The sequence below is a fragment of the Oncorhynchus nerka genome, linkage group LG18 (assembly GCF_034236695.1).
Source record: "Oncorhynchus nerka isolate Pitt River linkage group LG18, Oner_Uvic_2.0, whole genome shotgun sequence".
NCBI classification, from domain to species: Eukaryota; Metazoa; Chordata; class Actinopteri; order Salmoniformes; family Salmonidae; genus Oncorhynchus; species Oncorhynchus nerka.
In genome coordinates this window covers 78699715-78715077 of record NC_088413.1, presented here as the reverse complement: position 1 = coordinate 78715077, position 15363 = coordinate 78699715, and positions in this window count along the sequence as shown.

The window sequence follows — 15363 nt, the reverse complement described above, 5'->3', positions numbered from 1 at the left end:
TGACTTTGGTGATATTCTACCAACTTAAATTGACTTTATATTAAAAATACTTCCTTAAACCGTCAATAGCTTCCACCCCATATTACTTTAATGAATACATGTTTTATTTATATTTATTTATCTGTTATTTTACCAGGTAAATAGACTGAGAAGACGTTCTCATTTGCAGCAATGACCTGGGGAATAGTTACAGGGGAGAGGAGGGGGATGAATGAGCCAATTGTAAACTGGGGATTATTAGGTGACTAAAATGGTTTGAGGGCCAGATTTGGAATTTAGCCAGGACACCCGTTTAACATCCCAGCCAAAAGACAACACCCTACACAGGGCAATGTCCCCAATCACTGCCTTGGGGTATTGGGATATTTTTTTACTCTTTTAGGAAAGAGTGCCTCCTACTGGCCCTCCAACAGCATCTGGTCTCCCATCCAGGGGCTGACCTGAACCAACCCTGCTTAACTTCAGAAGCAAGCCAGCAGCGGAATGCAGGGTGGTATAATGCTGGCAAGAAACTATCATTGGTTCAGGAACCTCATAATAAACGTAAATTACTTTCTGTATTTTTTAAAAACTTTATATATTTTTTATGAATTTGAATGGACTTTACCTGAAAAATGTTTCCCTAAAACTTCAGTAGCTTCCACTTTCATGAATACAACAAACTGATATTGGTTCACAGACCTCTTCCCTCCAATCCACGGTAATTACGTTTGGACTTTTGGACATTACAAATGAAGTCAAATTGAAAACATTATTGGTGTTGGTTCTCTAAACTAGCAAGTATGTTTGTTTGGTTACCAAGGCAACTACTGTAACTATCTAGTAAACTTGCTAGCTACTTCAATGGATGTTGAACACATTTCTACCGGCAAATGTGTTAAATTATAGCCATGGTATAAAAGGGATAATCAACTCAGGGCTTTATGGTTCTTCAGTTGTGCAGATTCCTGGGGATGGTAGGGTACTATTGTACGTTCTGTAAGAATTTTTTGACGGTAGTAGTTCCCCTTACATCTCTGCTCAGTCCCAAAGTACCAGTTAAGTGGTCCAAGGAATGTAGCTATGCTTTTGTGTCACGTTCTGACCTTTGTTTCCTTGTCTTTATTTAGTATGGTCAGGGCGTGAGTTGTGGTGGGCAGTCTGTGTTTTTCTATGTGTGTTTTTCTCTGCCAGAGCCGTCAGCCAGTTCTGAGCTGCCCCTCAGTCCGGAGCTGCCCCTCAGTCCGGAGCTGCCCCTCAGTCCGGAGCTGCCCCTCAGTCCGGAGCTGCCCCTCAGTCCGGAGCTGCCCCTCAGTCCGGAGCTGTCATGTTCTGACCTTTATTTTCCTTTGTTTTGTCTTTATTTAGTATGGTCAGGAGTTTGGGTGGGCAGTCTGTGTGTTTTTCTATGTTTTTCTATTTCTATGTTTGGCCTGATATGGTTCTCAATCAGAGGCAGCTGTTTATCGTTGTCCCTGATTGAGAACCATATTTAGGTAGCCTGGGTTTCACTGTTGTTTTGTGGGTGTTTGTTTCCTGTGTCAGTCTTTGTGCCACACGGGACTGTTTCTTTAATATTCACTTTGTTATTTTATATTGTGTCATGTTCAGTTTATTCTATTAAAACATGGACACTTACCACACTGCGTTTTGGCCCGATCCTTCTAACACCTCTGACGAAGAGGAGGAAATCTGACGTTACATTTTGAGTCCAAAGCACTACTTGTTAGTGCCCCAGTGCTTGCCGCCCCCAACTTTGACAAACCATTTAAGTTGGACGTATACGCTAGTATAGTATAATTTGGTAACGGAATTATGAGTTTTAATCACTTAATAATTCACAAACAAAATATACATCAGAAAAATCACCAGAACTAATTGTTAGCTCCACCATTACTGATTACTTCTGTGACCTTTCATTATCCCCCCTCCTCACAAAGACAAATGTGAAAATATCTTGAAGTTATGTGGGGTTTTGGTAACGGAATTACAAGGCACAAGACAATATTACCAAAACGATTTCTCCAAACCCAAATGTAAGTGTTGATAATAGTAGTCAGGGGTCTTTATGTCAACATGATTCTGCTTTTATGTAGTTCTGATATTGGACCTTTTAAGACTTTTTCTGCTAATCTTTTCTAAGATCCCTTGTCCATCTGTTGACCCAGAAATCAAAGCCTTCACTGGTTGAAAAATGTATCTAGAATTACATTTACCAAAAATATACACTCTTAGATTTCATTTCACACCCAATTACACATGCTCTTATGAACATTATAATTGGTGCTCAAATCAAAATCTAATTTTATTGGTCACAACACATGGTTAGTAGATGTTATTGCGAGTCTAGCGAAATGCTTGCACTTCTAGTTCCGACAGTGCAGTATTATCTAACAAGTAATATCTAACAATTACATAAATACCTAATAGACAATCCTTTCACATGGAAATGCCCTACTGTACCTCTAGAGATACTATCCATCCCCAACTAGTAATAAAGTGGTCGGGCTGGTTGCTACTGGCCTCTCCAGCTTCAGGCTTAATCCCACCCATGATGAGAGGAGGTTTACTGGACACACAGGGAGAAACTACAGTCTGAATCACACCCATGATGAGAGGAGGTTTACTGGACACACAGGGAGAAACTACAGTCTGAATCACACCCATGATGAGAGGAGGTTTACTGGACACACAGGGAGAAACTACAGGCTGAATCACACCCATGATGAGACTACCTTTAAGGCTTTGGTTAATCTTAGGGTTAATGTTAGGATTAAGGTTAGGGTTAAGGTTAGGGTTAAGGTCAGTTTTAGGTTTTGGTCAGACGGGCTGTCAATGGGATGTTAGTCAGAAAAGTCAATTTAGTCTTTCCCTTCTCAAACCTGTCCTCCCCCTAACCAGCTCATATCATGTATTCCACCACCAGCACACCTGATTCACTAATCAGAGGTTTGGATGATTAGTTGACCAGTGGAACAAAGTGGACTGGATCTAGGTGAACTATGTGGAGAGTCTTCCAGGGACAGTACAGTACAGACTGAGAAGCTAACAACAGTGTAGTTTACTCAACTCATTCAAACTATCATGAATATTGTTTAGAGAGAAGATCTGCACAAGGGCATAACGTTTAAGATATAGCAAGAAAGGACAATATGGTGCAAGGTAGCCAAAGTGGAATCAAAAGTCATAGGCCTAATCATCAATCAAATATGAAATATAAAACCAAAATATAATCTACATATAAAGACAACATGTCATCTACATGTGTTATAGAATAGCTCCCTTCTCACATCCCAGGTCATGTTTGGACTGGAACGGGACAACTCAACGGGCTATGCGCATCTCCCCAATAGCCTACAGACAACTTTCCTGAGTGCAATGTCATTAATGTGACCGATATGTACAGTATAATAAGCAGAGTGAAGAAGGAAAAGATCCCACCTCTGACGCACAGCAGAGACATCGCTGCTGAGATTTCCTCTGGAGCAAGAGTCCCTCAAGAATGACGCGCGCTGCCATTTACTTGGATGAGAAGTTGCACGAACGCTCCTCCAGCTCACGATACGAAATGGTGGAGAACTACAGTGTGGTGATGTGTCGTTCACGAACGAACGTCGGGAACCGAATTGCATCGCCGAAAGAGCCATTCATCTGGCTCTATGATTTGCAAACTGCTACAACTGCTTGTTGAGCTCAGAACAACGTTTTTCTGTAGATAAATTACAACATCATTATCTAAAGGGGTAAATCCTCACTGCAGAAATAATAAATAGTGGGGAGAGTGGGCCAATCTGGTCCACCAGGATTTCTTTAATTGAACTTTAGGCCCATACAAAGACAAATCACACAACATAGTCTACCAAATAACCTTAGGCAAAAATACACGAAATAAAAGTCAAGTGAAAATAGTTCTGACTTAATGAAGCCTACCATTTGTTATTTACATTTAATATTAGCATTTTTTCATTGTTCTAGATTGATTTTAAGCATTTTGAAGGAAGATCCGTTTATGAGTCAAATGAACCCGCTCTTTTACTTGAACGGAGCCAAATGTGCCGGTTCACCGAAAAGACTCAGAAAGCCCATCACTACGACAGCGGAGAGATGAGATCCAAAGAGAGCACCACAATCAACAGACACACTCAACAGGTAGGCGGTATGGGCGTTGGGATTTGACTGTCACAGGGACAAACTAATAAGAGGTTATACTTCATTGGAATAGGCGGTTCTTGAGTTAACTGTGGTCAATTGAAAACGGATCAACTGGATTCTTGTACCCCGGGGAACAGGTGTAGTCCAGCAGTTGGTGATGGTGACATACTGAACAGTTTGACCTGGACAGGTGCACCAGAGTTGTGATTGTATGTTTGTTTGTACAGTTATGGCTGTAATGTTATTATTTTGTGTTCTCACTAAACACCCACATTTGTATTTTGTGTGGGAAATGATTGTAGGCTATGGTTGCTGTTTGTATTTCATTGAACTTTAGGCCCATGCAAAGACAAATCACACAACATAGAATTCCAAATAACCTTAGGCAAAAATACACGAAATAAAAGTCAAGTGAAAATAGTTATAAATGTCTTTATCAATTATGAGTAGCTAAACATTATCGACTTTTGGACACTGATGCGCAGGAGAACCCCTAGCTGTCAATCAAGCAGGCGCGGTGAACGGATTATGACGCTCAAGCGTTCCAAATGACGCAACAATACAGCTCCAGACCAGAGAAAGTTCATGCGGAAGATATTCTTCAGTTCAACACTAAAACTGAGGTTTGACACGTGTGATTTGAGGTGAGTCAAATATTTACAAAAGTTTACAATACATTAACCATCCGCTTACTTAGCCTATAATTCTGTCATGGTAAGATAACTGTGAAGGTGAACGTTAATATATTTGAAATATGTTTTCAATCCTAGCCTTATAAAATACAATTATTTATTATAGCATTTCTGTATCAATCACTCCATCTCTACTCTTCTGTCTGTCTGTCGGACCATCTGAATTGTCTGTGTACTGTCTAGCCAGCATATGCCAGAAAGGTTCTTTCCCATATTCAAAGTCTCATAGAAGGAGTGCTGATCAATAATCAGTTTGGTCTTTTAAATCAAACTGAATACGTTTTGATGGACAGGAGGTGACCTGATCCTAGATCAGCACTCCTACCCTGAAACACTTTGTGAACACAATCCAGGTGTACTGTGATTATGAAGTTGTGATGAGGTATTATTATATTAGTTGTGCTGATGCATGATGGGTTGTAGGCTAGAGCTTGAGGACTCAACTCTGAAGACTGTTTCTGAATTCACTGACCTGGTGAGTAAATGTTGTGTACAATGGCACCATCTAGTGACAGAAACATAGAAACACACATTGTTGCTGAATGAAGGCATCTCTTTATTTTCCAGAAATAAAACTTGTAGACCTTTCCTGCAGTCTCTGAGGAGATGGACACCTCTTCTTCTTCTGGACGATCTCCGTCTCCTACTGGGACTGTCTTCTTACCCCCTCCTATCATATGGAACAGTCTGTAAGTCATTCATCACATAACCTAGCTCTGGTCCAGGGCATTATGTGTCCTACTGGGACTGTCTTCTTACCCCCTCCTATCATATGGAACAGTCTGTAAGTCATTCATCACATAACCTATAGGGCATTATGTATCCTAGCTCTGGTCTGTAAGTCAGGGCATTATGTGCAGCTTGCTGAAGGAAGGCTCAGTGTCTGCAAGCTGTACGTAACGCCCTGGACCAGAGTGACACATGACCCACCTCTGGCCATCATGGACAGTCAACTCATCACATTCACCTACTGTAAGTCACAGTTGTGTGATTTGTGTTATTAAAGACAGTTAAATTGAGCAGATGTTTAATTATTATTTTAATATTGTAGTAAATTGTCTGAGTTCACTTCCTAAATAATGTGTTGACATTCCTTTGCTCCCAGCTACAAGCAGGCAGAGATGGAGGTTCACTTCCCGAGAGAAGAGAAGAAGACCTGTACAGAGAAGGAAGCCCACATGCTTGAGTTGAGGGGGAAGGATCGAACGATCCGAAATCAGAAGAAGGAGATGGACAGACTTCAAGTGTGCCTCTGGGAGGAGGAAAAGAAGAAGAGGAATGGTGGAACGGAGATGGACAAGATCATTGAACAATTACAGTCTGAGTCAGACAATCTCCGAGCCCTTTTAAAAGATGAAAGGAGGAGAAGAAGAGTAGAAAGGGGTATAATGACAGAGTGGAAGGCTGAGATCCTGAGACTGAGGGAGGCAGAGAGCCAGAGGGAGGCAGAGAGCCAGAGGGAGGCAGAGAGCCAGAGAGAGGCAGAGTGCCAGAGGGAGGCAGAGTGCCAGAGAGATGCAGAGAGAGAGAGAAAAGCAGAGAGCCAGAGAGATGCAGAGCGACAGAGAGAAGCAGAGAGACAGAGAGCAGCAGAGAGACAGAGGGAGGCAGAGAGACAGAGGGAGGCAGAGAGACAGAGAAAAATGCAGGAGATCCACAGACTCAAACAACTGCTGGATCTACTGATGGTGGACCTACAACTGGCCCACGTAAGACATGTCATTGTTATTATTAAAAGGCAGTGTATATTTACCCAGCTGAAAATGAATAGTGGCAGACAGTGGTACGCTAACCCAATGTTAACTTTTATTCCTTTCCTTAACCCTTACCTTAACCTCACTGAAACTATACCTAACCTTTACCTTAACCCAACCCTAGGTCCTGAACCTAACCTTCATTTATCTCAACCCCTATGCCTTTCTTCTGCCGGTTGAATATCCACTTCCTTATTAACGTCATTACTGTTGTTGTTGTTGATAACTGTATCTGTGCAGGTTGTAAATAGTTGCATTAGTGAAGCATCATTTGTAGGAGTCATTTCTACAAGCATAAACATCAGAGGCAACATTGTTGAAACATCACACAAATTGTAACAGGAATTTCTCAACCCCCTAACTGAATGGGCAAGAAGGTTGTGTGTTTGTATTTGTACACATTGTGGACATTGATACCATAAAATGTCTCGTAATTTTTTCAAACCATGATAATACATTAATTGACAATGAATTGTCCAGATGAATTGATCAAAATGACCCTGCTATTGATGTTGTCCAGTGTTTGATTCAATTACCTAGTTCTAGGTTGTATTGCTGTGTATCGTTCTCTGCAAATCCTTTGAAAGGATGTCTTGGTCATAGATTATCACTAATTTTACCTTTTAAAATGAAGCAAGAGATTGAGAGATTGAGGCTATGGCAGAAAGTCATGGAGGATCAGCGACCAAGACTGGCCTGGAACAACAAACCTATTGAAACAGGAAGAGAGAGAGAAAGGGAGATGGAAAGTGAGAGAAAAGCAGAAATGGAAAGACAAGAAATGAAGAAGAAAGTGGAACAGGCAGAAGAAACGATAAAAGTGTTAGAACGAGAGATTGAGAGATTGAAAGAGATTGAGAAGGAAATCATATTTGAAAGAGAAAGAGACGTGCGTATTGCAGAGAATGAGAAAGTCAAACTGGTTAACGAAAAGGTAAAAGAGTTAGAGAGAGAGGTTGAGAGACTGAAAGAAGATATGACAACAAAAGAGATTCAATACAAAATCAAATTTGAAAGAGCGAAAGAAGCGTTTAGAAGACAGAATGAGAGAGTGAAACAGGTTAACCAAAATGTACTAGTGTTAGACAGAGAGGTTGTGAGAATGAAAGAAGAGATTAGATTGAAAGACGAGACTGAACCAGAGAGAACATTTGATAGAGACAGAGAGAGAGAAAATGATTGGAGACGAAGTGAAGAGATGAAAAATAGAGTGGAGATGGAGACAGACCTCATCAATGACAAAAAGACGTCTGAATTGGAGGAAGTCTTCAAGAAAATCAAGGAACAGCAGATAGAATTAGAAAATATGGAAACAGACAAATATAAATGGAAACAGAACCAAATGGACATGGAGGAGAAGATGGAGGGTGAGCACAACAAACAGAAAGAGGTAGAAAGAAAGAGAATGGAGAAAATACCAAAACAGAGACAAGAAGAAGATGAGAAGAAGGAGATGAAGAGAGAAGAAGAGGAGAGACGCAAACAGAAGCACATAGAGATGGAAGAGGAAGAACGAGAGAGGGAGAAAGAAAGACAGAGAGAGATCAAAAGGAAGAGAATGGAGAAGAGACAGAAAATTATGGAAAGAGAAGAGAGACAGAGAGAGATTGAAAGAGAGATTGAACAGAAGCAAATAGAGATGGAAGAGGAAGAAATAGAGATGGAAAGAGGAAGAAAGATCAAAAGAAAGAGAATGAAAGAGAGAAAAGAGAAAGAGAGATCAAAAAGAAAGATAATGGAAAAGAGACAAAAATGTAAATCAGAAGAAATAGAGATGGAAGAGAAGAGACAGAAAGAAAGAGATTGAAAGAGATTGAAAGAGAGAAGAAGAAGAACTATGTAAACAGAAGCAAATAGAGATGGAAGAGGAAGAACAGAGAGAGGGAGAAAGAGAGACAGAGAGAGATCAAAAGAGAAAGAAGAATGGAGAAGAGACAGAAAATTATGGAAGAGAAGAAAGAGAGAGAGAGAAGAGAGAGATTGAAAGAGACAGATTGAAAGAAAGAAAGATGAAAGAGAGATTGAAACACAAGCAAATTGAGATGGAAGAGGAAGAAAGAGAGAGGGAGAAAGAGAGACAGAAAGATCAAAAGATTGAAAGAGAGAATGAAGAAGAACTATTTGAACAGAAGCAAAAAGAGATGGAAGAGGAAGAAAGATGTAAACAGAAGAAGAATGAAGAGACAGAGAGAGACAGATCGAAGAGAAAGAGAGACAGAGAGAGATGGGAGAGAAAGAAAGACGACAACAACAAGAGGAGAGAAAGATCATGTTTGAGAGAGATCAAGAAGAAGAAAATATATGGAAACAGAAGCAAATTGACATGGAGAAGGAGGGAAGAGAGAGGGAGAACAAGAGACAGAGAGAGATAGAAGAGATACACAGACGACAACAACAAGAGGAGAGACAGAAACAAAAGGAGAAGGAGAAAGAAAGGGAGAAAGACAATGAGAATCAGAGAGAGATGGAATTAAAAGATCAGCAACAGAAAGAGACGGAGAAAGAAAAGATGATTATGAGAGAAAGGGAGGAAGCAGGAAGAAGAAAGGAGGGGCAGAAAAATATTTTAGGGGAAATTGAGGGACAGAATGAACTGGAGATAGAACAGGAGAGAGAGATGGAAGAAAAGCAGGAAGTGATTAAGGAAGCAGAGGAAGAGTACAGGGAAAGAGAAGAGAGAGGAAAGGAAGTAAGCATGAAGAAACATGTAGTAGTTAATGTTAAAGCAAAAGCACGGGAAGTCTTCAATAGGCGTAAAGAGAGGAGGTTAGAAGTGTTGAAGGGGGAACGAGAACACATAGAAAGAGGACAACAAATCAGGAGGGAGAAGGAGGAAAGACGGCTGGAGATGGAAAGAAAACAGGAGAGGGCAAGACAACAAGAGGAGCAGGATAGAAAACGAGAGATTGAAATTGCTAGACAGAAAGAAATGTTGAGACTAAGAGAGGAGGAGAGGCAGAGAGAGGAAGAGAGAGAGGAGGAGAGAAAGAAAGCCATCAAATGCCATTTATCTTTAATTAGAGAGAGAGAAAAAATAATACAGGCAAAAAAAAGACAGGAGATGGTGGAAGAGGAAAGAAGGGAGATCCTTGAGTACAAGAGGGGTGACTTAGAGGAGGAGGAGAAGGAAGATGACAAGGAGGACATTCTCCCACCTGATAAAAGTATCAGAAGGAGAGCTGTGGGCTGGGTGAATAAAACATGGGAGAAGAGGAACCTCAAAAAGATAGAGAGAACGTATCAGAGAGAGGCTGAGGAAGGCCATAAGATCGTCCACATAGGTAAGACATGTTTTCCCTCTACTTATGACATCATCCTCTGTAGTCTCCTCTACACACATAAGTTCCACACCAGTCGTCATGTTGCATCAGTTCATAAAGAACACACACAAAAACATGTTTTGGGGGGGATCCGGGGGCTACTAGTGGCCATGGGGCCCTAAGCGATCACATATGCCCTGGCACTATACAAAGAATAGGTGCCAATCCTACCCACTTTGTAGAGAACATTGCTTTATTCTGGTACACATTTGCCATGCATGTTAAGATAATATCTGAATGAAATTGACTAACAAAATTAATGGGGGCTCACATGTTCAATTTAGGACCAGGTCAATTCGGGATGGGAATTATTGCACTTTATTGACACATTCCATGCCTTGCTCAACTGAAAAGAGTAAAGAATCATTGAGATCCAATTGTGTTTTCTATTCTTCATTCCCTGTGTCCATTACATTTAAGTTGATACCAGATCCACTAAGTTGAATGTAAACTCTACTTCTTCTCCCCTCCCAGCCATCCCTGGACACACAAGGCTAACATCCACCATGACCCGGGCAGAGAGAGAGAGGGAGAAGAGGAAGGAGCTGCTGAAGGCTGAGGAGAGAAGGAAGAAGATGGAGGATTTCAACAAGCAGTGGAGAGAGCGGTCCCTGCTTAAAAAACACACTCATCAACAACTGAAGGAGGAGAGGGAGAAGATGAAGGAAAAGTACCTGGAGCAGATTAATCTGGAGGCTGATGAGCAAATACAGAAGTTCAGCACCCAGTACATCACCCGGTGTCCAACCACCCAACACAGCCACGACTACAACCACGGTCAGGAATTGCCGGGGTGGGCGACAGGTCAACAAGTAAGCCAAGAGCCTGTTGCATCTGGAGATGGCCAGCAGGAGGGGCCAAGGAGGCAACAGGCATGGGCAGAGAACCAGGAGGGGAGTTCAGAGAACCAGCAGGAGGGGCCAGAGAACCATCAGGGGGGGCCAGAGAACCATCAGGGGGGCCAGACAGCCAGCAGCTAGAAGCTCCAGAAGAGGCTGAAACATCAGAGCCAATCTCCAAGACAAAGACAAAGAAAAAGCCAAGCATCTGGAAGAAAATTAGGATGAGGTAAAGAATGTTTAAACACCTATTCATGTTTTACACTGTTAATATACATGTCATCACTTTAAAAAGTGACATTATCCAAATGTGAGGGTTTAGTGTACATGCAACACACATGTAAATATATAGATACTTACCTGTCTCTGTGATGTCTTACAGCATTCCTGATGTACTGTCTGCCTAGAGCTGGAACTCAATGAAGCCACAGTTCCACTGAGGTTACGTTGGTAATTAAAAGTGTCGCCCAATAATTCCTCCTCCTCTTTAAGTCATCGAGCCACATTTCCTCCCCAAAACATTATAGTCTCCTCAAGCCAGCACGTATCCTCTTCATCAGGCAACAAACCATCGAAGGTCAGTGACCCTCCTCCCCAGAACAGATTCTCATCTTTATCCAAGTTGAATTCATCTCTGATCCCCACCTCTACAGTCCTAGAAAATATCCCGAAAATGGAAATGGTTTAAACAGAAGTCCTCCCCTCAGACCAGTGGCTCCACAGACCAGAGTTTCTCATCTTTATTCAAGTTGAATGCAACTCTGATCATTTCCACCAGGCCAGTGATGTTTGATGATGTCATTTTTATTAGCAAAGTTTTATTCTTTAATAAAAGCATTTTTTAAAAACAATATTGTTGTTACGGTGTGGATTGTTTTGTTATTTATTAGAATTGAAACATCCAGTAGTCATGGTAGATGTTAGACTTTCAATGAGACACCTAACATTCCATCAGTTTGATACAATGTGTGACATGTTATATTAGAGAGGAGTCCTCTATACACATCTATTTTAGACCATAGGAGAAATATCAGATTGAAATAGCTTCTCTAAGAATCTGAGGAGAGAGCAACAGTAGACGCATCGTTAGCTCTCCCACCTCCAGTTCAGTACTTGGGTCATTCCACCAATTGAGTACCTTTTGGGAGTGTAACTTTATATTTCCCCTAATTCTAACATTCTGTCATAAAGAGCACATGTTCAACTTAATATAAAACATGTTTCCCATCTCAAGAGTAACAAATACAGACTATAGCAAGTGCCTATTAAGGGCCAAATAAAGTGACAGGGTTGACTGTAACAGAGTTGACTATTTCATCTAGAATCAACCATAGATCCCCATGTGACAGGGGGAATGGAATGCAAGCTTACCAAACACATGTAAATAGTTTAAACATTTCTAGACTGTCTATCTATAGGTAACAGGGTTGTGGTGTTATAATTCACCCACCCAGTGGTGATTGCAGCATGTACATCTTGGTGGGGAAAACTCCCCCAAAATGTTTTAGATGAATGCCAGCAAAGCCACTACACAACACAACACTAAACAATACCTTAATTGCACTATAACTTTAACAAACGGTGCCCACAAACTGTTAGGGTCGACATAAAGCTGTCCCAACAGCAGAGGTTTCTCTACAGCACCATGGAGTCACGGCTTCAATAAGTAGTGAGTGCAGGAGGCGCAGAGAGCAGGGTAGTTCAAAAGATGTGGATCTTTAATATTCCCACAAAACCAGAGAGACGGTCACACCACACACACAAGGGAGCGTAAAGTCCCAGTCCAACCAAACCAGAGAGACAGTCACACCACACACACAAGGGAGCGTAAAGTCCCAGTCCAACCAAACCAGAGAGACGGTCACACCACACACACAAGGGAGAGTAAAGTCCCAGTCCAACCAAACCAGAGAGACGGTCACACCACACACACAAGGGAGAGTAAAGTCCCAGTCCAACCAAACCAGAGACGGTCACACCACACACACAAGGGAGAGTAAAGTCCCAGTCCAACCAAACCAGAGAGACGGTCACACCACACACACAAGGGAGAGTAAAGTCCCAGTCCAACCAAACCAGAGAGACGGTCACACCACACACACAAGGGAGAGTAAAGTCCCAGTCCAACCAAACAGAGAGACACACAACACAAGGGAGAGTAAAGTCCCAGTCCAACCAAACCAAACGGTCAGGGAGAAAGTCCCAGTCCAACCAAACCAGAGAGACGGTCACACCACACACACAAGGGAGAGTAAAGTCCCAGTCCAACCAAACAGAGAGACGGTCACGCCACACACACAAGGGAGAGTAAAGTCCCAGTCCAACCAAACCAGAGAGACGGTCACACCACACACACAAGGGAGAGTAAAGTCCCAGTCCAACCAAACCAGAGAGACGGTCACGCCACACACACAAGGGAGAGTAAAGTCCCAGTCCAACCAAACAGAGAGACGGTCACACCACACACACAAGGGAGAGTAAAGTCCCAGTCCAACCAAACCAGAGAGACGGTCACGCCACACACACAAGGGAGAGTAAAGTCCCAGTCCAACCAAACAGAGAGACGGTCCCAGGGAGAGTCCCAAACCAAACCAGAGAGACGGTCAAACAGGGAGCGTAAAGTCCCAGTCCAAAAACTGATCGGAAAAAGAAACCACAAGAATAATGTTGAAGGAATTCTAAATTCCTCTGTATTATTTCCCAATCAGAATTTAATACTCTGTCAATGCATTCGAAGGGTTTGTATGACCCAATATTTTTATAAGAATGGACAGAGCCCCGGTCTTAAAAGTCAGGTAACAGCGTTTAATTGAAGAGAGTACTGGTTACATACAAATTTTTCCACAGGTTATAAACTGAAAATGACGTCAGCGTTTTCTAAATGTTCTATCTCTTCATGACACTAGTAGAGAGGCCCTATAGTTCTCGAGCCTTCCCTCCTCTCCTGAAGCCAAGGTCAGTCAGTGTAGATAAGCATTCTAGACATTTTCTGATAGTGATTTATTGATACAAGTGGCGCGTGCTGGCAGTCAACCACGTAACCTCCCACTCTGCTCCATTCAGTGTTGTTGTTTATGTATGTAGCTAGTGAGCTAAGCTGTAGCATTAACAATGTCTTTCAAAAGGAGACAACTCACAAATGTGGAAATTCTGGAGATTTTTTAAAAATTCTGACAATGAGTCTGAGTATGAAAGTCAGGAATCAGATTCTGACAGTGACCGTGAGGAGCTGCCCCCCAACCTTGTAGCCATTGAGAACCCTGAATCTGAATTTCCCTTGTCCACTGAGGAAGTACCAGGTCCCTTTGAAGATGCTGGTGGTGAGGGAGGCAGACCGACAGTGGATGAAGTACAGGAGTTCTGTGGTAGCTGGAAGGCCACCAGTCATTTCACCCCACCTGGCCCTGCTGTCTGCTTTGACGAGTCCCAGACTGGAGTGCAACGCCCCTTGCCATTTCCAACTGAGGCAGAGTGCTTCAAGTTGTTTCTGACAGAGGAGCTGGTGGGAGAGATAGTTGAGGAGACCAATCGCTATTCCTTAGAGCTACAGGAGAAGAGAGAGCCAGGAGTGAGGGGGAAACTCGCTAAATGGGTGACAACCACAATTAGTGAAATGTATACCTTCCTGGTGACAGTCCTTCTCATGGGAATAGTAAAGAAGAACTCCCTAAGGGAATACTGGAGCACAGATCCTATGTTTGCAACTCCCTTCTTTGCCTCCCTCTTTTCCCAAGATCGCTTCCTAGTTCTGCTGCGATGCCTGCATTTTGTCAACAATGCTACTGCCATCCTAAATGACCCGTTACACAAAATAAGAAATGTTCTTATCAGCCTGACATCAGCATTTGGTCTTTGTGCCATACAAGGACCTATGCATTCATGAGTCCCTGATGTTATGGAAAGGTAGGCTGGCGTTCCGTCAATATATTCCCTCCAAAAGGCACAGGTTTGGAGGCAAGGTCTTTGTCATGTGCGACGTGAAGACAGGATTTGTCCAGGATATTATAGTTTACACAGGGTCCACCACTGACATCAAACATTATGAGGGGCTTGGGGTGTCAGGGTCCGTGGTGATGACCATGCTGGCTCCTCATCTCGGCAAGGGACACACTTTGTACGTGGACAATTGGTACAGCAGTCCCACACTCTTCCAGCATCTGCTCTTGTAGTAACATTTTAACACATGTAATAACGCATTCACTGACTGTTGTCTGCCTGTGGCCTAAGCATGATAAAATAGCTTGCACACTGTGTCATAAACCTTCCCCTCCCCCTGTCCTTCTGTAGATACTAAGCGCACTGGTACTACCCCGTACGGGGGGCTGACTGAGATAACATATACACTGAACATAAACACTGAAATTCCTAAACATACACTCGACCCCCTTCGGGATGGGCTCCAAAGACAAAGAACTCTGTCAAGAACCAATGGGATACGGACATCAGGCTGGAGAGGACTGTCTATCACCTACAAGCAACCTACCAGAAGCCAGGACTACCAGAATCTACCTACGTCATTCTATGTATAAATTCTCATGCACAACATATTTTGGGGCGCGTTCCAGGGTCTCTCTCTGAGTCAATTGAACAGCCCGTGCACGCCTGAGCAATACTTTTTCACTGAATA